Source organism: Hyla sarda, chromosome 3, assembly GCF_029499605.1.
Source record: "Hyla sarda isolate aHylSar1 chromosome 3, aHylSar1.hap1, whole genome shotgun sequence".
NCBI classification, from domain to species: domain Eukaryota; kingdom Metazoa; phylum Chordata; class Amphibia; order Anura; family Hylidae; genus Hyla; species Hyla sarda.
This window is the reverse complement of record NC_079191.1, coordinates 405,128,078-405,152,035: the sequence shown is the minus strand read 5'-3', so window position 1 is coordinate 405,152,035 and position 23,958 is coordinate 405,128,078.

The following is a 23,958-nucleotide window of genomic DNA, read 5'->3' as shown; positions in this document are numbered from 1 at the left end:
TTTGAACTAATATCTGTATACTGTGCATCAGGCCAGTGTACTCCAGCCTATTCGAATTGGCTATACTGGAGTGGAGATGCCCGGCGTGCCTGCAGTGCACGCTGAGCTATTTTCTAAGTCACCGCTTTGCTTTATATTAAAATTGAGTCCCTACTCTGCCCCCCTCGACATGTTTCGCTGCCTCTGCAGCTTTATCAAGAGGTAGCGGGCATACCTCTTGATAAAGCTGCAGAGGCAGCGAAACATGTCGAGGGGGGCAGAGTAGGGACTCAATTTTAATATAAAGCAAAGCGGTGACTTAGAAAATAGCTCAGCGTGCACTGCAGGCACGCCGGGCATCTCCACTCCAGTATAGCCAATTCGAATAGGCTGGAGTACACTGGCCTGATGCACAGTATACAGATATTAGTTCAAAGGCTAAGCTACCGCCCTGCTTAATTTTTAATCTACGTGAAGTTTTCATTATATGTTTATGCACAATTACTTTAATAAAGCTTGTGGGTTCACCATAAAGATAACATATATATGGGAAATTAGGGATTTTTTGGATTCCTATTTATAGGGATCTATAGGTTGATATATGTGTTTGTTTGTGCACATACATCTATGTCCAGTGAAAACAAATACATATTTATTGACTTTATCATTTTGCCCTAATTCTAACCCAAAAAATGCAAAGAAAGAGAAATTAAAAGAAGTTAAATAAAAAGTCTACAGCAGATCATTGTTGTTATCTTAGCAGATATTTGATATCAGCTGTGAATAGCAGCCTCATTGTGTATGCTACTATGTACCTATGTGATTTTTTATACTAAAGTGTGTTGTGATTGTATGTGTTATGTGTGTACATTTGGGTTTATTTATTCATGTGTATGTATGTGTATATGTACAGTATCTTACATAAATTCTCACATTCCACTTCTCACATTTTTTTAAATATGTTCTTATATCTTTTCATGTGACAACACTGAAGAAATGACTCTCTGCTGCAATGTAAAGTAGAGAGTGCGCAGCCTGTATAACAGTATTTAATGGTTTGTCCCCTCAAAATAACTCAACACACAGCCATTAATGTCTAAACCTTACCAACCAAAAGTGAGTACACCCCTAAGTGGAAATGTTCAAATTGGGCCCGAAGTGTCAATATTCTGCGTGGTCACTATTATTTCCAGCACTGCCTTATGCCTCTTGGACATGGAGTTCACCAGAGCTTCACAGGTTGTCACTGGAGTTCTCTTCCCTCCTCCATGATGACATCACAGAGCTGGTGGATATTAGAGACCTTGCACTCCCCACCTTCCGTCTGAGGATGCCCCACAGATGCTCAATAGGGTTTAGGTCAGGAGACATGCTTGGCCAGTCCATCACCTTTACCCTGAGCTTCTTTAGCAAGGCAGTGGTGGTCTTGTTGGAATACTGCCCTGTGGCCCATCTTCAAAGGGAAGGGATCAAGCTCTGCTTCAGTATGTCACAGTACATGTTGGCATTCATGGTTCCCTCAATGAACTGTAGCCTCCAGTGCCAGCAGTACTCATGCAAGCCCAGACCATGACACTCCCACCACCATGCTTGACAGTAGGCAGAACACACTTGTCTTTTTGTACTCCTCATCGGGTTGGCACCACACACACTTGACACCATCTGAAGTGTATAGGTTTATTTTCAGTAATCCATGTCCTTAGTCTGCTTGTCATTAGCAAATGGTTTGCAGGCTTTCTTGTGCATCATCTTTAGAAGAGGCTTCCTTCTGCGTTGACAGCCACGCAGACCAATTTGATGCAGTTTGCATTGTATGGTCTGAGTACTGGCAGGCTAAACCCCCCCCCCCCCCCCCCCCCCACAGGCCTGTTCTGAGTGGAACCTGTCCTGTGAAACCGCTGTATGGTCTTGCCCACTTTTCTGCAGCTCGGTGTAAGGGTCTTGGCAATCATCTTATAGCCTAGGCATCTTTATGTAAACCAACAATTCTTTCTTTCCTATCCTCGGAGTTATTTGCCATAAAGTGCCATTTTGACATTCCAGTGACTAGTGTTAGAGAATGTGGGAGCAATAACACTAAATTTAAGACCCCTGCTTCTGATTCACACCTGAGACTTTTGTTTAGACATTTGATGGGACACAACATTAAACACTGTTATACAGGCTGCACACTCACTTCTTCACATTGTAGCAGAGGATCATTTCTTCAGTGTTGTCACATGAAAAGATAGAATAAAAAATTTACAAAAATGTAAAGGGGAGTACAGTGGTCCCTCAACATACGATGGTAATTCGTTCCAAACGACCCATCGTTTGTCGAATTCATCATATGTTGAGGGATCTGTGCAATGTAAAGTATAGGAAGCTGTACTCACCTGTCTCCGTCGCTCCTGACCAGGTCCTCACCGCTCCCGATGCTGTTCCAGGGGCTCCCAATGCTTTCCCGCTGCTCCGGTGTCTTCTTCGCGATCCTCCGGCTTCTTCTGCATCTTCTGCAGGGTCCGGGCCTCGCTTTCTGGTGACGTTATTACACTGCTGCGACGGCGCGGTGTGCGTAATGACGTATTAACGAAGCCGGAAAGCGAGGCCCGGACCCTGGAGAAGATGCGCAAGACACCGGAGGATCGCGAAGTGGACCCGGAGCAGTGGGAATAGGTAAGCGAACCTGCCAGGGATGCTTAAACTGCTATCCGACAGCAGCTTAAGCATTTTGCGCTGTCGGATAGCAGTTAATGCGATGGCCCCGACATATAAAAGCATCGTATGTCGATGCTGACATCGACATGCGATGGCCTCTAAGAGGCCATCGTATGTCGATTTTTTCATATGTCGGGGCCATCGTAGGTCGGGGGTTACTGTACTCACTTATGTACGATACTGTATGTGTAATGTAGACAGATACCGATTGATTTCATCATCTTTGTCCTTAAGAAAGTTTTAAAACTATAGTTTAAAAACAATCAAAAACAAAACAAAGAAATTTGAAGTTTAAAAAAAGTGCAGAGCGGAGCATAGCTTCTGTTGCAGACACTTCATTCAATGATTACATAACGCTCAGTTTTTTTTTTGAGACAGGCTTTTCATTGTTACAGGAGATATATAAAATACCTTATGCATTATTAGTGATCCCAGTATGACAGAAATTGTAATAATTTCAATACAATTCAAAGCAATACAATGCTTAATATTATAGAAAAGAGCTGCCAGTTACTGTCATTTATTGTCCTTAGGGATTCATCTCATCTCCAAATAAGGATCTGACAATTGTACTGATTTTCATTATTGTCATTGTTGTTTTGTGCATATTACTGTATTCTGTGTTTTTAATGCTTTACACAATATTATTTGTATTGTATTCTTTGCTGTGATTGAATTTCTTGAAACTTCTTCAAACAAAAAATATATATTTTGTAACAAAAAGAGTAATTTTAAAGTTCTGTACAATCTAAATGTGTTTAAAAGTACATGGTAAGAATGAGAACCGCAATACTGTATATTTAATAAATGTAGTTAAATGTTAAAGATGCATACACACTTTATGGTGTAGAAGAATGGAAGACAGCACCGGTCTCAGCTACTATGCAGGTGACAGTCCGGATAACCAGTCCAGAGTATCAACATCTAAATAGAACAGGTCAAAGCATTAAAGGAAAACTGTCAGATATTTTCTCCTGCACTATCCACAGGTACTGATGGATAGGGCGGGAGACGCTGATTCCAATAAGCCCTACCTTGCCCGGATCCGCCGTACTTTTATTCTATGTGGGAATCTTATTGTAACTGGCATGGGTGGAGCTTCTGCAGCTAACTGGCACTGACGTCAGCGCCGCTTATGAATATTCATCCCCCCTCCCTCCAGTTAGGAGCGGGAAAGAGAGGGAGTACTGGAGGGAGGGGGGATGAATATTCATAAGCGACCCTGATGTCAGTGCCAGTTAGCTGCAGAAGCCCGATCCGGGCAAGGTAGGGCTCGTTGCAATCAGCGTCTCCCCCACTGTCCATCAGTACCTGTGGATAGTGCGGGAGAAAATATCTGACAGTTTTCCTTTAACCCCTTAAGGACCAATGCAAATAAACCTGTACGCCCCTGAAAGACCAGGCCTGTTTTTTCAAATCGGGGATGTCTGTCTTTATTAGAGAATAACTCTGGTAACGTTTTGCCAATCACGATAATTCTGACATTGTTTTTTTGTCACAAGTTGTCCTTCATGTACATAGTAAAAGTAAGCCGATATCATTTGTAGGGTTTTTTTACAATGCAAAAAATCATGACATTTTTACAAAAAATTAAGATTTTTTGCTATTTTAACACTAATAGGTTGCATATATTTATACATACTGACCAAATAGTTTATGAAACTTATACTTTCAGATGTCTACTTTATTTTGACATCATTTTTTAGTTTTTAATTAACATTTTAAATTCGTTAGAAGCCTAACAATTTAACTTGAAATTTTGAAAATTTTGAAAATTTGAAAAGTACATCTTTTTTTGTGTGCTATGCAAGGTTTGCAGAAATTAAAAGGTAGTAGAACATAGGAACACCCCCCCAAATGACCCCATTTTAAAAACTAGACCCCTCAAGGTATTCGCTAGGGGGTACAGTGAGTATTTTAACACCATAGTTTTTGGCAGGAATTATTACAAAGTCAGTGTAAAAAATTCAAAATTTGCAATTTTTCACAAATGCATCATTTGGGGGGCATATTTTTGGGACATCACTTCTGATATTGAAAGAAATGCACCCTATATTTTATTTAGCTGCTTGTCCCATGTTCGGAAATACCCCCGCTTTGGCCATATATGGTTCCTTGGCCGCGTGGTAGGACTCAGAAGGAGAGGAGCGCCATTTGGCTTTCAGGGCAGAACAGTACCCCCACCCCCACAAGTGACCCCATTTATATACCGCACCCCTACAAGTTATTGGCTGGACCAGGGACCACTCTGATTGGTCCTTGGTCGGCTGGCAGTATAACGCGTCTGTCTGTGACAGTTAAGGCTTCTGATGGATATATCCACCATGTTGTGGGAATAAGCACCCGCTCATGGCGAATATATATATAACTGCTGCGGCTGGGTAGCTCAGTGTGTCCGCGCATGACTGCTGGCGGGAAATCCGCCGCTATGAGTGGACACACAAAGCTACCCAGCCGCAGCAGGGAGCTCATTACTGTGACTGCTGCATAATGTGTAGGATCACATGGTGGACATCCGCAGCATATTACATGCTGGGGATGTCCGCCAATGCGATCCTACACATTATGCATTTTTTTAAATTAGATTCATTTAATAAATGTATTTTTAATATATATATATATATATATATATATAATATATATTTATTTATTTTATTTATTTATTTTTTTATTTATTTTTTTATTTTACACTTTTATTAAATTTTTATTTATTTTTACACTTTTATTTTATTTATTTATTTATTTATTTTTACACTTTTTAATGCTTTGGAATACTTAGTATTCCAAAGCATTGCAGTTATATGCTGCCTGCCAGTTTTCACTAGCAGGCCGCATATTAGGACGTGCCTCTGGCACGTCCTTTCAGGCAATACCCAGGGCAGACCTGGGGGTCTTTGTAGGACCCCCGGCTGCCCAGGTATGCAGCAGCACCCCGCAATCGCGCTGCGGGGTGCTGCAGAGGAGACAGAGGGAGCCCCCTCCCTCTGTCAGAACTCCTTACAGCGCGCGGTCACTTCTGACCGCGGCTGTAAGGGTTAAAACTGCCGGGACCGAAGTTTACTTCGGTCCTGGCAGTGCAGCAGGGTCCCGGCTGTGTGATACAGCCGAGTCCCTGCCGCGATCTCGTGGGTGCACTGGGTAGCACCCACGAGAAGAATGGATGAGTATAGACGTCCAGGTGCGGGAACGCCCGCCAACCTGGACGTCTATACTCGTCCGTGGTCGTTATCGGGTTAAAGCAGCTGACTCAAATATGCAAAAAAGGCTGTGGTCTTTTATTGTTTCCCAGCAGTGCACTGTGACCTGTACTATTTGGATGCACACATTATGGGATACATTCAAGCTAAGGCTATATTCATATCACGTTTATGGCATATGGTTTCTGTGCCCTAAACGGGAAATAAAAAACTGACCAACTGTATGTATTTTAAAGCTCAATGTGTTTTGCTTTGAGTGCAATGTTATAAAAACCGTATACAGTCCTGTATAGTTCTTGTTCTCTGTCCAATGTTCTGTATTTAGTATTTCTGTTTAGTATCTTGACCCGTACTCCTCCATGTTATGGAGTTTGGCTTTTGTAGTTCACATATTCCTCCACGTTAGGGAGTTTGGCTTTTTAATTTTTTTCTTGAGTGAATTATGTTCTAGTATCCTGACTTGAATGGTGTCTGACTATCAGTTAACCGTTTCATTCCTTGCATATCCTGGTCCTGTTTAGTCCGTGTTATATTTATCCTGTTTTTCAGTCCTGTTCATATTTTCATATCTACCTTTTATCTTGTCTCTGGTTCCTGAACTGATTTTCAGTATGCTAAACCTTGCCTTGATATTTCTGTTGCTGCTGTTTAACATTCCTGCTGTGTATTTAGGCCTTATTCCTGTTTGTTGGTTATTGTGTTAACCCTTCGTGTTCTTGATGTGTACTCCGACTTTGTACAGTTCCATTTATTATTTTGACTCTGACGCCCCCCTCACATTATCCCAGTGTCTGGACCATCTTCGTGGTTGTAGATCTGTCGCATAGGGCGGTTATTCAAAAGTAAGGGAGAGCGGCTTTTGTGAGATTAGGGCTTCACCACTTTCCTGTCCATATGTGATGTTTTCTTGACAATTTCCATGCAGAATGCAAATTTTCTGCAGATTTGCGAAATTTAAGCAGAATTTCTGTATTCAAAACTTCATTAACTTCAGTGGGGCTCTGAGCGGAATTACGGAAAATTATAATACATGTCTTATAATTTGCAGAATCCAGAATGCATAAATTATGCTATGTGAATGAGATAGGGGAATCCAATTTCACATAATGTGACAAAATTTTGTGGAAACCTAATTCTGAAAGCAAAAAAACAGCAACAGCAACTTTTGAGCCCAAAGTCTAGAGTCATTTTAGCCCCAATTAAGCAATACTCACAAGACATCCCAAAAACACCAATTTTGGGTGTTATTTGCATTAGCCCCCTTCAAGACCAATATCCTTGAACAATTCCACAAAAAAAGAGATAGTTGAGAGGCATGGCGGGCAGACTAATTGGGGAGAGTTATCAAAACTGGTGCCATGGAAATATGGGGGAACTGCTTAGAGGAAAAAATTATTTCTGTTTTCATTTTTGAATGGGTCTCTGAAAACCGCATAATAGATCCAATATAATCCAATATGGACAAGTGATATGAGAAAACTTAATGGCCGACACAACATCTTCCACAGATTCCACAATTTATGTCTCCCAGCTGTTGCTTCCTACGCTAGGCTGGCAAGTAGTGATGAGGAGAGTGGTGTGGGAGGTGGTGTTGCGAGCATTCAGGCTCCTGAAGCAGACACTGTTGAGGAACCTGAGGAGGACATCAGTGATGTGCAGACACAACTCGATGATGATGATGATGATCGCACTTGGGAGAAAGGGCTTCATCATCATCAGGAGAAGAGGCTTGCAGGTTGCCCATGAGGCAGCAGCTGAGCCAGCAAGGTGGTAGCACGGTTGGCAGTCAGCATGGTGGTAGAAGAAGCATGGTGGAGCCAAACGTGCCCGGGGTAGACCATCTGCTTCGCGGCAGGCTACAGTGCAGACTATTGGTGGGAAAATCAGCTACTCGGCGGTGTGGCAGTTTTTCATCAAGCATCCGGAGGAGGTTAACCAGTGACACATACAAGATGTGTCGGCAGAAGGTGAAGCGTGGCCAGGGTCCCAATGTTGGTACAATGGCCCTGTATCAACATATGCAACGTCACCATAAAGTGGCCTGGGAGAACCGTGGCTCCAATGTGGTGGTCCAGCCTGCTGCATCACCCAGTGGCACGCCGCTCCCTGCTTCAGCCAGCCAAGGCTCCACCACCTTAGCTGAAGGGAGCTGTGTGTCATACCCATCTTATGCCGCTCCAGATTCTCCTGCTCGTCCTACTTCGAGTCAGTCATTCCGCCAGCATCCCATCAGAGAAGCCATGTCCAAGAGACAACAGTGTGCGCCCACTAATCCAACGGTGCAGAAGCTGAATGTGCTTCTGTCCAAGTTGCTGGTGCGGCAGTCCCTCCCTTTTCAAATGGTGGACTCTGTGCTGAGCCGAAGTGGAGAATGCCAAGCCGTCATTTTTTTGTGAAGAAGGCAGTACCAGCCCTGCACAATTTTGTGGAACAGAAGGTGGGCCAGTCCTTGAGCCTGTTGGTGTGTACCAAAGTGCATGGCAGTGCCAACTTGTGGAGCTGTAACTACGGTCAGCCCACTGGCTGAATGTGGTTCCTGCACAGCAACAACAACAGCAACTTGGACAGGTAACGCTGCTTCTGCCTCCACGCTCTCAGGTCGTTGGTCTTGTGACAGTGTGCGACTTCGCCTCCTCATCCTCCACCGTGTCCTCAGCCTCCATTGCACAGACAAGTCTCAGTGCCCCTCCAGCATACCATGAGTGCAGGTGTTACGCCAAGCGCTCCGGGTCCCTGCTCCTCCCCGGAGCGCTCGCGGCGTTCTTTAGGGTGCAGCACCCCGGTCAGACCCGCTGACCGGGAGCGCTGCTCTGCTATCACCAGCGGGGATGCGATCCGCGGGTCGCACCTCAATCCTCTCACCTGCCCCGTCCTCCTGCTTTCCTGTCCCGATGCGCGCTGCCCCGCTCTCTAGGGCGCGCGCGCGCCGGCTCTCTGAGATTTAAAGGGCCAGTGCACCACTAATTGGTGCCTGGCCCAATCAGTACTAATCACTTCCTACACAATAAAAACCCACTTCCCCTTCCAGTCCATGCCGGATCTTGTTGCCTTAGTGCCCTGAAAAAGCGTTTCGTGTGTATCCCTAGCCTGTGTATCCAGACCCTTTGCAGTTGCCCCTGACTACGAACCTTGCCGCCTGCCTTGACCTTTTGCTACATCCGACCTTGCCTTCGCCTTGTCCTTGTGTACCACGCCTATCTCAGCTGTCAGTGAGGTCGACTCGCTATCAGGGGATACGACCTGGGAGTTACCGCCGCAGCAAGTCCATCCTGCTTTGCGGCGGGCTCTGGTGAAAACCAGTAACTTCTTAGAACCGGTCCCCTGGTACGGCCTACGTCATCGCCTCACTGACACAGAGGATCCACTACCTGCATCCTAACCGCTTACCAGTCCGGTTCCTGACAGCAGGGCACGGCGGTGTCACGCTGTTCTTCACATGGTTTGCCTTGGCGAACAGAGTCACATGGGAGGAACTGCTAAAAGTCATTTATCAAGAAATCGAATCAGGGCTTACTCCACGGAAACTGGAAATGGGAACCATGGTGACCAACAACAGGAAGAATATCTTGTCTGCACTGCGACAAGGAAGCCTGAGACATGCGCCCTGCATGACACACGTGTTCAATCTGGTTATCAAGCGGTTCCTGAAATGTTCCCCCCATCTGCAAGACATCCTAACAATGGGAGGGAAACTTTGCATGTACTTCTGCAACTCGTACACCGCAAAGCACACCCTCCTTGAGCTGCAGCATCAGAACGGCATCCCCCAACATAGTCTTATTTGCTATGTTTCCACACGTTGGAATTCCACCCTCCATATATTGAAAATGACAATAAAAATCTATTCATTCTTTTCAATTTTGATGCCATATGGTCTCCCTGCTGCCACATCCAGATGCTCTGCGGCAGTGATTCTAATAGCGAAGCCTGTAATCCGCATGTCGTACTGAAAAACAGTATTATTTCACTAACACAGCACACTCCTTATGCATGTTAGGACTAGTGTTGAGCGGCATAGGCCATATTCGAATTCGCGAATATTCGCGAATATATGGACGAATATTCGTCATATATTCGCGAATATTCGCATATTCGTTATATTCTCATTTTATTTTCGCATATGCGCACATTCGCGTATGCGAAAATTAACATATGTGAATATTAGCACATAAAAATTAGTGTACGCGAAAATTCGCACATGCTAATTTTCGCATATGCGAATTTACGCGCGCCAGTCTCACACAGTAGTATTACAGCCTTATTTACACCACACAAGCTGGAAGCAGAGAGGGGTGATCACTGTGATGTGTACTGTGATGAAATAAAAAAAAAACAAAAAAAAACGAATATTCGTAATTACGAATATATAGCGCTATATTCGCGAAATTCGCGAATTCGCGAATATGCGATATTCGCGAATAATATTCGAATTGCGAATATTCGCGAGCAACACTAGTTAGGACAAGGCAAAGTGTTCTACACCCCTATTGAGGCTCTCTGTAGGCCAGATATAGCCGTTTTCAATAGCCGTTTTCAAATCGGCCGAATAAAATTTTTCAAAAATTCGCTCATCTCAAGAAGCCATTTTCAGATATCTCCAGAGATGTTTGATTGGGTTCAGGTCAGGACTCTGGCTGTCCCTAAGCCGCTCCTGTGTTGTCTTGGTTTTGTGTTTAGGGTCATCGTTGTATTGTTGGAAGGTGAACCTTTGGTCTAGTCGGAGGTCCAGAGCCCTCTTGATCAGGTTTTCATTAAGCATCACTGTGTACTTTGCTCCATTTACCTTTTCCTCAACCCTGACCAGTCTCCCTGTCCCAGCGTCTGAGAAACTCCCCACAGCACGATGCTGCCACCATAATGCTTCACTGTAGGGATGGTATTGGCCAGGCGATGAGTAGTGCCTGGTTTCCTCCAAACATGATGCTTAGAATTGAGGCCAGAAAGTAACATTTTTGTTTCATTAGACCATGTGCATGTGCATTTACTGAGAATAGGCTTCTTTCTGACAGCTCTGCCATAAAACCTATTGTTACGCCGAGCGCTCCGGGTCCCTGCTCCTCCCCGGAGCGCTCACGGCGTCTCTCTCCCTGCAGCGCCCTGGTCGGTCCCGCTGACCAGGAGCGCTGCACTGATATGGCCGTCGGGGATGCGATTCGCACAGCGGGACGCGCCCGCTCGCGAATCGCATCCCAAGTCACTTACCCGTCCCGGTCCCCTGCTGTCATGTGCTGGCGTGCGCGGCTCCGCTCTCTAGGGCGCGCGCGCGCCAGCTCTCTGAGACTTAAGGGGCCAGTGCACCAATGATTGGTGCCTGGCCCAATTAGCTTTATTGGCTTCCACCTGCTCCCTGGCTATATCACATCACTTCCCCTGCACTCCCTTGCCGGATCTTGTTGCCTTGTGCCAGTGAAAGCCTTTAGTGTTGTCCAAAGCCTGTTACCTGAACTCCTGCTATCCATCTTGACTACGAACCTTGCCGCCTGCCCCGACCTTCTGCTACGTCTGACCTTGCCTCTGCCTAGTCCTTCTGTCCCACGCCTTCTCAGCAGTCAGCGAGGTTGAGCCGTTGCTAGTGGATACGACCTGGTTGCTACTGCCGCAGCAAGACCATCCCGCTTTGCGGCGGGCTCTGGTGAACACCAGTAGCCTCTTAGAACCGGTCCACCAGCACGGTCCACGCCAATCCCTCGCTGACACAGAGGATCCACTACCTGTAAGCCGAATCGTGACAGTAGATCCGGCCATGGATCCCGCTGAGGTGCCGCTGCCAAGTCTCGCTGACCTTACCACGGTGGTCGCTCAGCAATTGCAGCAAATTGCCCAACAAGGACAGCAGCTGTCGCAGTTGACCGCCACGTTACAGCAACTTCTGCCTCTGCTACAGCAGCAACCATCTCCTCCGCCAGCTCCTGCACCTCCTCCGCAGTGAGTGGCCGCTCCTAGCCTCCGCTTGTCCCTGCCGGACAAATTAGATGGGGACTCTAGACTCTGCCGTGGATTTCTGTCTCAATGTTCCCTGCATATGGAGATGTTGTCGGACTTGTTTCCTACAGAACGGTCTAAGGTGGCGTTCGTAATGAGCCTTCTTTCAGGAAAGGCCTTGTCTTGGGCCACACCGCTCTGGGACCGCAATGATCCTGCCACAGCCACAGTCCAGTCCTACTTCGCTGAAGTCCGTAGTGTCTTCGAGGAACCAGCCCGAGCTTCTTCTGCCGAGACTGCCCTGCTGAACCTGGTCCAGGGTAACTCTTCAGTGGGCGAGTACGCCATCCAATTTCGTACTCTTGCTTCCGAATTATCATGGAATAATGAGGCTCTCTGCGCGACCTTTAAAAAAGGCCTATCCAGTAGCATCAAGGATGTGCTGGCCGCACGAGAGATTCCTGCCAACCTGCAAGAACTTATCCATTTGGCCACCCGCATTGACATGCGTTTTTCTGAGAGACATCAGGAGCTCCGCCAGGAAAAAGACTTAGATCTCTGGGCACCTCTCCCACAGCATCCTTTGCAATCTACGCCTGGGCCTCCCGCCGAGGAGGCCATGCAAGTGGATCGGTCTCGCCTGACCCAGGAAGAGAGGAATCGCCGTAGGGAAGAAAATCTTTGTCTGTACTGTGCCAGTACCGAGCATTTCTTGGTGGATTGCCCTATTCGTCCTCCACGTCTGGGAAACGCACGCACGCACCCAGCTCACGTGGGTGTGGCGTCTCTTGGTTCAAAGTCTGCTTCTCCACGTCTCACGGTGCCCGTGCGGATTTCTCCTTCAGCCAATTCCTCCCTCTCAGCCGTGGCCTGCTTGGACTCTGGTGCCTCTGGGAATTTCATTTTGGAGTCTTTGGTGAATAAGTTCTGCATCCCGGTGACTCGTCTCGTCAAGCCGCTCTACATTTCCGCGGTCAACGGAGTTAGATTGGATTGCACCGTGCGTTACCGCACAAAACCCCTCTTAATGTGCATTGGACCCCACCACGAAAGGATTGAATTTTTCGTCCTCCCCAACTGCACCTCTGAGGTCCTCCTCGGTCTGCCATGGCTCCAGCTTCATTCTCCCACCCTTGACTGGACCACCGGGGAGATCAAGAACTGGGACTCTGCTTGCCACAAGAAATGCCTCTCCCCCCCTCCCAGTCCCGTCAGGCAAGCCTCAGTGCCTCCTCATGGCCCCCGTCCTGGTGTCACCCTGCCCCGTGCCAAGCTTCACCCTCTGCCCTCCCTCCCCATTCCCACTCCTGCTGTACTGCCTGCCGTTGAGGAAACCCTCCATTCTTTCCCGGTGTCCTCGTCCCAGGTAAAGCAGTTGTCGGACAAAAAAAGGGGGAGACCTAAGGGGGGGGGGGGGGTACTGTTACGCCGAGCGCTCCGGGTCCCTGCTCCTCCCCGGAGCGCTCACGGCGTCTCTCTCCCTGCAGCGCCCTGGTCGGTCCCGCTGACCGGGAGCGCTGCACTGATATGGCCGTCGGGGATGCGATTCGCACAGCGGGACGCGCCCGCTCGCGAATCGCATCCCAAGTCACTTATCCGTCCCGGTCCCCTGCTGTCATGTGCTGGCGCGCGCGGCTCCGCTCTCTAGGGCGCGCGCGCGCCAGCTCTCTGAGACTTAAAGGGCCAGTGCACCAATGATTGGTGCCTGGCCCAATTAGCTTTATTGGCTTCCACCTGCTCCCTGGCTATATCACATCACTTCCCCTGCACTCCCTTGCCGGATCTTGTTGCCTTGTGCCAGTGAAAGCCTTTAGTGTTGTCCAAAGCCTGTGTTACCTGAACTCCTGCTATCCATCTTGACTACGAACCTTGCCGCCTGCCCCGACCTTCTGCTACGTCTGACCTTGCCTCTGCCTAGTCCTTCTGTCCCACGCCTTCTCAGCAGTCAGCGAGGTTGAGCCGTTGCTAGTGGATACGACCTGGTTGCTACTGCCGCAGCAAGACCATCCCGCTTTGCGGCGGGCTCTGGTGAACACCAGTAGCCTCTTAGAACCGGTCCACCAGCACGGTCCACGCCAATCCCTCGCTGACACAGAGGATCCACTACCTGTAAGCCGAATCGTGACACCTATATTGGTGGAGGCTGCAGTGATGGATGACCAGTGACCACTGGTCACATCTCCTACCAAGGCCCTCGTTCCACAATTTCTTGGTTTGGTGAGGCAGCCAGCTCTAGAAAGAGTCCTGGTCATTTCAGATTTCTTTCTTATAAAAAATGCCACTGGAACTTTCAGTGCAGCAGATTTTTTTTTTAACCTTTCACCAGATCTGTGCCTTCACACAATCCTGTTTCTGAGCTCTACAGGCAGTTCTATCCTACTCATGGCTTGGTGCTTGTGCTCTGATATGCCTCATCAACTGTCAGACCTTATATAGACTGGGCTATGCCTTTCCTAGTCAATGTGCAGAAACATCTCCAAGATTACCAGGAGAAATGGGAGGTCTTCAAAGTTTCAAGTGTTGTGGAAAAAGATCTAAATACTTATGTCCCAAATTTTGATTTCTCTTTTTAATAAAATAGCAAAAATTTCTAAAATTCTCTTTAGCACAACATAAAAAAATTTTAAAAAGTGAAAGGGTATTATAACTTTCCAAATGCATTGTAGGCTCTCACTCAGCTTTCTTAGAAACAAAAAAAGAATGAAGAGAATTTTAAGTACTTGGTGGGGGATCATTAAAACTTGAGCAGAGGAAAAGTCCACAGCAGCCAGATCCCTTTTTTAATAAAAAAATAAAAAAATGAAAGAAGCAATCTGTTAGGTTGTTATGGACAACTGCACCATTTTTCCTCTGCCCATGTTTTGATAAATCTTCCCCTCAAGTGACATCTCAAAAACCTTTCCACCTTTCCAAACATATTTCCAAAATAAAGCCTGTTACCTCATCGTCCAAATTAGTTTACCTGTTCTATTTAAAAATCTTAATCCTTCCAGTTCCTGACATGGAAAGAGGTGTCAGCAGAGAGCACTGTGGTCAGTCTGGAACGAAATACACAATTTCCTCTGGAGCATACATCAGCTGATAAGTAATGGAAGGATTAAGATTTTTATATAGAAATAATTTACAAATCTGTTTACCTTTCTGGCACCGGTGATTTGAAAACATTTGTTTTCCACCGGAGTACCCCTTCAAATACAAAGACAGGAATGGATTTGCAAAGAGAAGTTCTTGGTGTTATAACTGTTCTCCATTAATGATTTGTTCCTGGATTTGTAATCAATAATTGCAATAAAAAAAATTAAATGTGTGAACCCAACCTTAGGGATCCTACTAAGTCAATGTTAAATCTATATCTAGCCCTGCACCACTCCCTGTTCACAGGATGTTTTAAATTAGTAGTGGATCCTGCATGTCACCCAGTCAGAGGCCATATGCCCAGCAGAAGGTGAGTCGATCAAGCATGTCAGGGTCCCATCCAAAATGAGGCCCACTCATAGGAGAAAAAACAAAACAACGTAGTCTCAAGGTGATAACAGGTGCTCAACCCTAAGTGCAATTGTGCACTCATACAATGGGGTAGAGGACCCGCACCTATGGACCAGAGTGGGGTTTCAATCCTGTGGTAAATATATACAATGATATTAGCTAATCCTCAAAACTGATGTAAAAATTAGACATTAGCCAGTATATCCTTATATGAAGGACATACCTGAGCCCGCACACCACACCAAGGTTTCTCATGTGATGCGGGACCTAACCACTAACCTTTTTTTACCTGACCAGATACATAGAACCAGGAACCAGATATACAGCAGCCTAAGGTCCAACTTGCAGACTGCTCCGCAGTCGCCTCCAGTGTGAACTGAGCACACATACAATGGGAGGGGGGGAGACAGGTTACAAGCCCCACCCTTGCTGGTCTATATATAGCAGGCCTCACAGGTGAAACCCCCAACGCTAACCAATAAGATAAAAGGGCGCATTAGTATAAGCCTTAAAAGACGCTTGCCGTCTTATATTTGCATGGACATGGCTATAGCAGGAAACTCAACCCCAAGTACAATTGTGCACCTTCGCTGGGGTGGAGGTCCTGCACTTGTCAACCATTGCTAAGGGCAATCCCCAGCAAAAATTGCATACAATGGAGGATGCCTGCAGACGGTCACAAGTACCACAATCACATCCTGACACCTGATAAACGTGTATGTGGATGCGTACAACATGACTAACTTTAAACAAAAAAACAAAACAACATAGTTTCAAGGTGATAACAGGTGCTCAACCCTAAGTGCAATTGTGCACACATACAATGGGGTAGAGGACCCGCACCTATGGACCAGAGTGGGGTTTCAATCCTGTGGTAAATATATACAATGATATTGAAACCTCGCTCATAGGAGGTTTTTAATTTCAATTTGATAGTGGATCCTGCATGTAACCCAGGAAGAGGCCATATGCCCAGCAGAAGGTAAATTGATTTAGTATGTTAGGGTCCCATCCGAAAGGAGGCCACCTCCGTGTGGTGGATGGTGGACACATTTTGATCAAAAAGTGCGCTAAGAGCCTCCATTTTTTGACCAGGAGTGCTGCTGCAACCTTTCTTACTTTTCTGTTAAATCTATAGTAGGATGTCATGTGACTACTTTCCACTCAGAGGAGAAGGCTATAGCCCGAAACTGGGAGTTGCTTTATACATCGGCATATCTTTTACAGGATAGTAATGTACACCTCTAATGTACTAATGACACAGAATGTGAATCCAGATTTACTCCTACAGTTCCCATTGTAAAAATCTTTGAAGTAGTAAAAATTCCTTCATTTGCCTTGATGGCCTATCTATAGCTGTAGTCTTACTCAAATCCAGGATTCCTGTAGGAGTCAGGGAGCTGCCATTTAAAAGAACAATAGTATTATAAAAGGTGCGGCGCATTTCATTTTTCATTTCATTTACTTGGAAATAATGCATTACTGGAGGGTAGACTAATGTTGCTCGCGAATATTCGCAATGTGAATTTTATTTGCGAATATCGCATATTCACGAATTCGTGAATATTTGCGAAATATAGCACTATATATTCGCAATTACGAATATTCATATTTTTTTTTCACAGTACACATCACAGTGATCATCCCTCTCTGCTTCCAGCTTGTGTGGTGTAAAGAAGGCTCTAATACTAATGTGTGAGACTGGCGTGCAAATTTTCGCATATGCGAACATTTGCATATGCAAAATTTCGCATGCAAATTTTGGTATATGCAAATTTTCGCATGTGCGAACATTTGCATATGCGAATTTTCGCATATGCACATTTTGGTATATGCAAATTTTCGCATATGCGAAAATAAATCGCGAATATTACAAATATGCAAATTTAGCGAATATATGAAGAATATTCATCCATATATTCACGAAATATCGTGAATTCGAATATGGCCTATGCCGCTCAACACTAGGGTAGACGGGGCAGTGGTAGCAAGGACTCTTCTCTGGCTGCACATTGCCTGCTTTAGGTATAGGTTCTCCCACACTATATCCAGGCATTATAGACATACTACTGAAAACACAGTGTGATACCTCTTATTTCACCATGAAATGTACAGCAAAACTAAAAATATATTATTTATGGTAGGGGGAATTGAAAAAAAACACCCACACACAATTATGAAACTTTTACATTTTTACACATTGCACTTTATTGTAAAAGTTACTAATTTACTACGAGTGTTGGGTTTTTAGGCTATGTTCACACCTCCGGAATATCCATGTGGATTTTCGCATTGGCATTCCGCCAGAATTGTGCTGAAATTCCACAATGTGCACAGCGCAGCAAAATCCCATTGAATACAATGGGACGCTGCTGCGCTGTACACACCAGATCTTTCTGGCACGGAAATACTGATTTCTGTGTCCTCAGATAGAATTAATCTGTCCATTCTTTCTGCAGAATCCGCATGGAATGCAGTGTCGTCTATGAGACGGTGCATTTCCGTGCGGTCCTAGCGCCCACAGTCTGTGAAATGTCCGCACAGAGCTTTTCCATGCGGACATTCCAGACATGTGAACATTGCCTTACTAGTGTGAAATGTTGTTCAGACTTGCAGGATTCCACTCTATTTATAATAGAAATTCACAGATTCACAGGTCAGGAAAGTTCTGACAGGTTTTTTCTTGGTGGAATTTTCCAGCCATTTATTTACAGGATTTTGTATGAATTCAATAGGAAATAGTTCGGGTTGTAAGAACACTCCCCTTTTTTCTGGTTGACCACACCCCATTTACCGAGGGCCACAACCCTTTCTTGGGTTGGTAGATTTATTTGGCTACATTGCGCCACCAAATTTTTGCACAACCCAACAAAAAGCAGGTGGAGTTTACAATAGTAAATAAGGGCCATTATTTTTATTCTGTGGGTTAATAAGATGCAACGATACCCATTTTATATAGGCTTTGTTTCATTTTACCACATTAAACAAATGTCAAACATTTTATTAACAAAATAAGCATGCTTCAAATTGCCCTATTCTGTCCACTGTAACTTTTTAAATTTCCCACCTGCAAGGCTTATATAGGGCTTATTTTTGTCACATCATTCGTAGTTTTTATTGGTGCTATTTAGTTTATTGGCTTATATAAGACTTTTTTTTTTTATCTCTTTTTATCTTTTCTAATATATGACATAACCAAAAATTGTTATGTTTTATATTTGAAAACTGGGAAACTGCCTAAGGCAGACTCTATTAGCAGATCATTGTGTGGCAGGCATGGATGCTCTGTGACGGATTCTTGCTGCAATTGAAGCCAACTGGCGCCCAGCAAACATGTTGTGAAGGTGCCCGCCAGGGCACCTGCCAGGCGCAGCACCTGTCATTAAATCTCTAAAATGCTGCAATTGCGATTGATCGCAGTCTCTCCCATGATCTATTTATACCCAGGATTGTATCTATAACAAGGGGGCATCCTCTACATCTAGAGGAAAGAAGGTTTCTGCCCCAGCACAGACGGGGGTTCTTTACTGTAAGAGCAGTGAAACTGTGGAATTCTCTCCCGGAGGAGGTGGTCATGGTGAACTCTGTAAAATAGTTCAAAAGGGGTCTGGAGGAATTTTTGGAGAATAATAACATTGCTGGTTATGGATACTAGATATTTAGGGACAGCATGTTGATCCAGAGATTTATTCTGACTGCCATAATTGGAGTCGGGAAGGAATTTTTACCTCTAGTATGAGGGTTTTTTTGCCTTCCTGTGAATCAACTCAGTAGGGACTCATTTGGGTTATAGGTTGAACTAGATGGGCTCTGGTCTTTTTTCAACCTTATCAACTATGAACTATGTTACTAATGGTGGGAAATGACAGACATCAGCGTGATCGCTGATAATGGTCATTGTCTGTAAGACTGCTGAGTGCCCCTCATTTTTATCCTCCAGAACGATCTTGTAAGGAGATTTAAGAAGAACTTTAATCTGGTCATAATTCTTCTTTGAACAAACTGTTCAGGTGAGAAGAAATAACAGCTGGAGACTGAACTCATTAGGCAGCATCTCAGACAGAGCATTCTGCACTATGTGTGAAAACTTGTAGGCTGCACAAGAGAAACAGAGCAACATTTTTAATAAATACCTATATTTTAACACAAGATAGATAGATGGAATGACATATTATAGATAGATAGATTGATAGATAGATAGAAAGACAGAAGGAAAGATAAACACACATTTGTTGTGAAATCAAGCCCATCATTGCCCAAATATTTTTCAGCCAGCCAGGAAACATTTCATACAGGAATGAGTTAATGTGATTAAAATGGAACTCACATATGACTTTAGCTGAATCATTCTAAGCAGAGGTGTACAGTCAGATACAGGTTTTTGTATAGCAGTCACATAAGAGGAACTATGGGGGACATTTATCATTGTTGCTTTGGTAAGCGAGTTCTGTAGTTGTCACGATTCGGCTTACGGGTTGTGGATCCGCTGTGTCAGCGAGGGATTGGCGTGGACCGTGCTAGTGGACCGGTTCTAAGAGGCTACTGGTTTTCACCAGAGCCCGCCGCAAAGCGGGATGGTCTTGCTGCGGCAGTAGCAACCAGGTCGTATCCACTAGCAACGGCTCAACCTCGCTGACTGCTGAGAAGGCGTGGGACAGAAGGACTAGGCAGAGGCAAGGTCAGACGTAGCAGAAGGTCGGGGGCAGGCGGCAAGGTTCGTAGTCAGGATGGATAGCAGAAGTTCAGGTACACAGGCTTTGGACACACTAAACGCTTTCACTGGCACAAGGCAACAAGATCCGGCCAGGGAGTGCAAGGGAGGAGATCAGATATAGCCAGGGAGCAGGTGGGAGCCAATTAAGCTAATTGGGCCAGGCACCAATCATTGGTGCACTGGCCCTTTAAGTCGCAGAGAGCTGGCGCGCGCGCGCCCTAGAGAGCGGAGCCGCGCGCGCCAGCACATGACAGCAGGGGACCGGGACGGGTAAGTGACCTGGGATGCGATTCGCGAGCGGGCGCGTCCCGCTGTGCGAATCGCATCCCCGACGGCCATGACAGTGCAGCGCTCCCGGTCAGCGGGACTGACCGGGGCGCTGCGGGGAGAGAGACGCCGTGAGCGCTCCGGGGAGGAGCGGGGACCCGGAGCGCTAGGCGTAACAGTACCCCCCCCCTTAGGTCTCCCCTTTTCTTTGACCGGTAACTGCCTCCCCTGGGATGAGGACACCGGGAAAGAATGGAGGGTTTCCTCAACTGCAGGCAGTACAGCAGGAGTGGGAATGGGGAGGGAGGGCAGAGGGCGAAGCCTGGCACGGGGCAGTGTGACACCAGGACGGGGGCCATGAGGAGGCACTGAGGTTTGCCTGACGGGACTGGGAGGGGGGGAGAGGCACTTCCTATGGCAGGCAGAGTCCCAGTTCTTGATCTCCCCGGTGGTCCAATCAAGGGTGGGGGAATGAAGCCGGAGCCATGGCAGACCGAGGAGGACCTCAGAGGTACAGTTGGGTAGGACGAAGAGCTCAATCACTTCGCGATGGGGTCCGATACACATCAGGAGGGGTTCTGTGCGGTAACGCACAGTGCAATCCAGTCTGACTCCATTGACCGCGGAAATGTAGAGCGGCTTGACGAGACGGGTCACCGGGATGCGGAATTTATTCACAAAAGATTCCAAAATAAAATTCCCGGAGGCACCAGAGTCCAAGCAGGCCACGGCTGAGAGGGAGGAGTTGGCTGAAGGAGAAATCCGCACGGGCACCGTGAGACATGAAGAAGCAGACTTAGAACCAAGAGACGCCACACACACGTGAGCTGGGTGCGTGCGTGCGTTTCCCAGACGTGGAGGACGGATAGGGCAATCCACCAAGAAATGCTCGGTACTGGCACAGTAAAGACAGAGATTTTCTTCCCTACGGCGATTCCTCTCTTCCTGGGTCAGGCGAGACCGATCCACTTGCATGGCCTCCTCGGCGGGAGGCCCAGGCGTAGATTGCAACGGATGCTGTGGGAGAGGTGCCCAGAGATCTAAGTCTTTATCCTGGCGGAGCTCTTGGTGTCGCTCAGAAAAACGCATGTCAATGCGGGTAGCCAAATGGATGAGTTCTTGCAGGTTGGCAGGAACCTCTCGTGCGGCCAGCACATCCTTGATGCGACTGGATAGGCCTTTTTTAAAGGTCGCGCAGAGAGCCTCGTTATTCCATGATAACTCGGAAGCAAGAGTACGAAATTGGATGGCGTACTCGCCCACTGAAGAATTACCCTGGACCAGGTTCAACAGGGCAGTCTCGGCAGAAGAAGCTCGGGCTGGCTCCTCGAAGACACTCCGGACTTCAGCGAAGAAGGCCTGGACTGTGGCTGTGGCAGGATCATTGCGGTCCCAGAGCGGTGTGGCCCAAGACAAGGCCTTTCCTGAAAGAAGGCTTACTACGAACGCCACCTTAGACCGTTCTGTAGGAAACAAGTCCGACAACATCTCCATATGCAGGGAACACTGAGACAAAAATCCACGGCAGAGTTTAGAGTCCCCATCAAATTTGTCCGGCAGGGACAAGCGAAGGCTAGGAGCGGCCACTCGCTGCGGAGGAGGTGCAGGAGCTGGCGGAGGAGATGGTTGCTGCTGTAGCAGAGGCAGAAGTTGCTGTAACATGGCGGTCAACTGCGACAGCTGCTGTCCTTGTTGGGCAATCTGCTGCGATTGCTGAGCGACCACCGTGGGAAGGTCAGCGAGACTTGGCAGCGGCACCTCAGCGGGATCCATGGCCGGATCTACTGTCACGATTCGGCTTACGGGTTGTGGATCCGCTGTGTCAGCGAGGGATTGGCGTGGACCGTGCTAGTGGACCGGTTCTAAGAGGCTACTGGTTTTCACCAGAGCCCGCCGCAAAGCGGGATGGTCTTGCTGCGGCAGTAGCAACCAGGTCATATCCACTAGCAACGGCTCAACCTCGCTGACTGCTGAGAAGGCGTGGGACAGAAGGACTAGGCAGAGGCAAGGTCAGACGTAGCAGAAGGTCGGGGGCAGGCGGCAAGGTTCGTAGTCAGGATGGATAGCAGAAGTTCAGGTACACAGGCTTTGGACACACTAAACGCTTTCACTGGCACAAGGCAACAAGATCCGGCCAGGGAGTGCAAGGGAGGAGATCAGATATAGCCAGGGAGCAGGTGGGAGCCAATTAAGCTAATTGGGCCAGGCACCAATCATTGGTGCACTGGCCCTTTAAGTCGCAGAGAGCTGGCGCGCGCGCGCCCTAGAGAGCGGAGCCGCGCGTGCCAGCACATGACAGCAGGGGACCGGGACGAGTAAGTGACCTGGGATGCGATTCGCGAGCGGGCGCGTCCCGCTGTGCGAATCGCATCCCCGACGGCCATGACAGTGCAGCGCTCCCGGTCAGCGGGACTGACCGGGGCGCTGCGGGGAGAGAGACGCCGTGAGCGCTCCGGGGAGGAGCGGGGACCCGGAGCGCTAGGCGTAACAGTAGTCATCTTTTTTCTTGTTTATGTGTGACATATTTATCATACTATCACAGGGGGTTGATAAATTTGGCTCACATAAGTATGTACATTTTTTTTACCACTTTCCCCCCCTAAATGTACTAACCTATTTTTTGTTTGTTTTTTTTCTTCTCCTTTCAAATCGGTTTATGCAAAGGACTACTTTGGATTCGGTGGATTACGTTGATGACCAGCGTTTTTTGGTTTAATATTAATAAAATGGTTAACAAGGGCTTGTGGGGGAGTGTTTTTTGAAATAAAAGTTTTTTAAACATGTTGTGTTTTTTTTTTTTAACTTACTTTACAGGCTTAGTAGTGGAAGCCTTCTTATAGACGGAGTCCATTATTAAGCTGGGGCTGTTAGCCCCCAAAACAGCTAGCACTAACCCCCAATTGTTACCCCAGTACCAACTGGCAAGAGCCAGTACCAACAGGCCTGGAGATTTAAAAATGGCGCTCCTGGGCATATGCGGTAACAGGCTGGCATTATTAAGGCTGGGGAGGGCCAGTAACAATGGTCCTCGCCCACCCTGGTAACGTCAGGCTGTTGCTGCTTGGTTGTTATCTGGCTGAGAATGAAAATATGGTGAACCCCACATGTGTTTTTCATAAACATAAAAAAAAACACATAGGGTTCCCCCTATTTTTGTTCTCAGCCAGATACCAGCAAAGCAGCAACAGCCTGACGTTACCAGGGTGGGCAAGGACCATTGTTACTGGCCCTCCCCAACCTAAATAACGCCAATCTGTCACCGCCTAGATCCAGGAGCGCCATTTTTGACACTCTGGGCCTGTTGGTACCGGCTCTTTCCAGCACCCCTGTGGCGGTGGGTACCAGGATAATAAATAGGGGTTAGCGCTAGCTGTTTTTGTGGCTAATGCTAAACCCCAGCTTGGTAATGGACTCCGTCTATAAGACAACTTCCACTACTAAGCCTGTAAAGTGAAAAAACAAACAAAAATGCAACACATTTAATAAAACTTTTATTCCAAAAAACACTCCCCCACAAGCCCTTTTATTAACATTAAACAAAAAAAAAATAAAAAGCCTGGTCATCGACATAGTCCACCGAATCCAAAGTATATAAAAAACACGGAAAATGGGTTTGTACATTTATTGTCACCTGTTCGCACATCTCCCGCTCTCGCAGCACGACTATACGACTATAACTCCCAGCATGTCCTCACT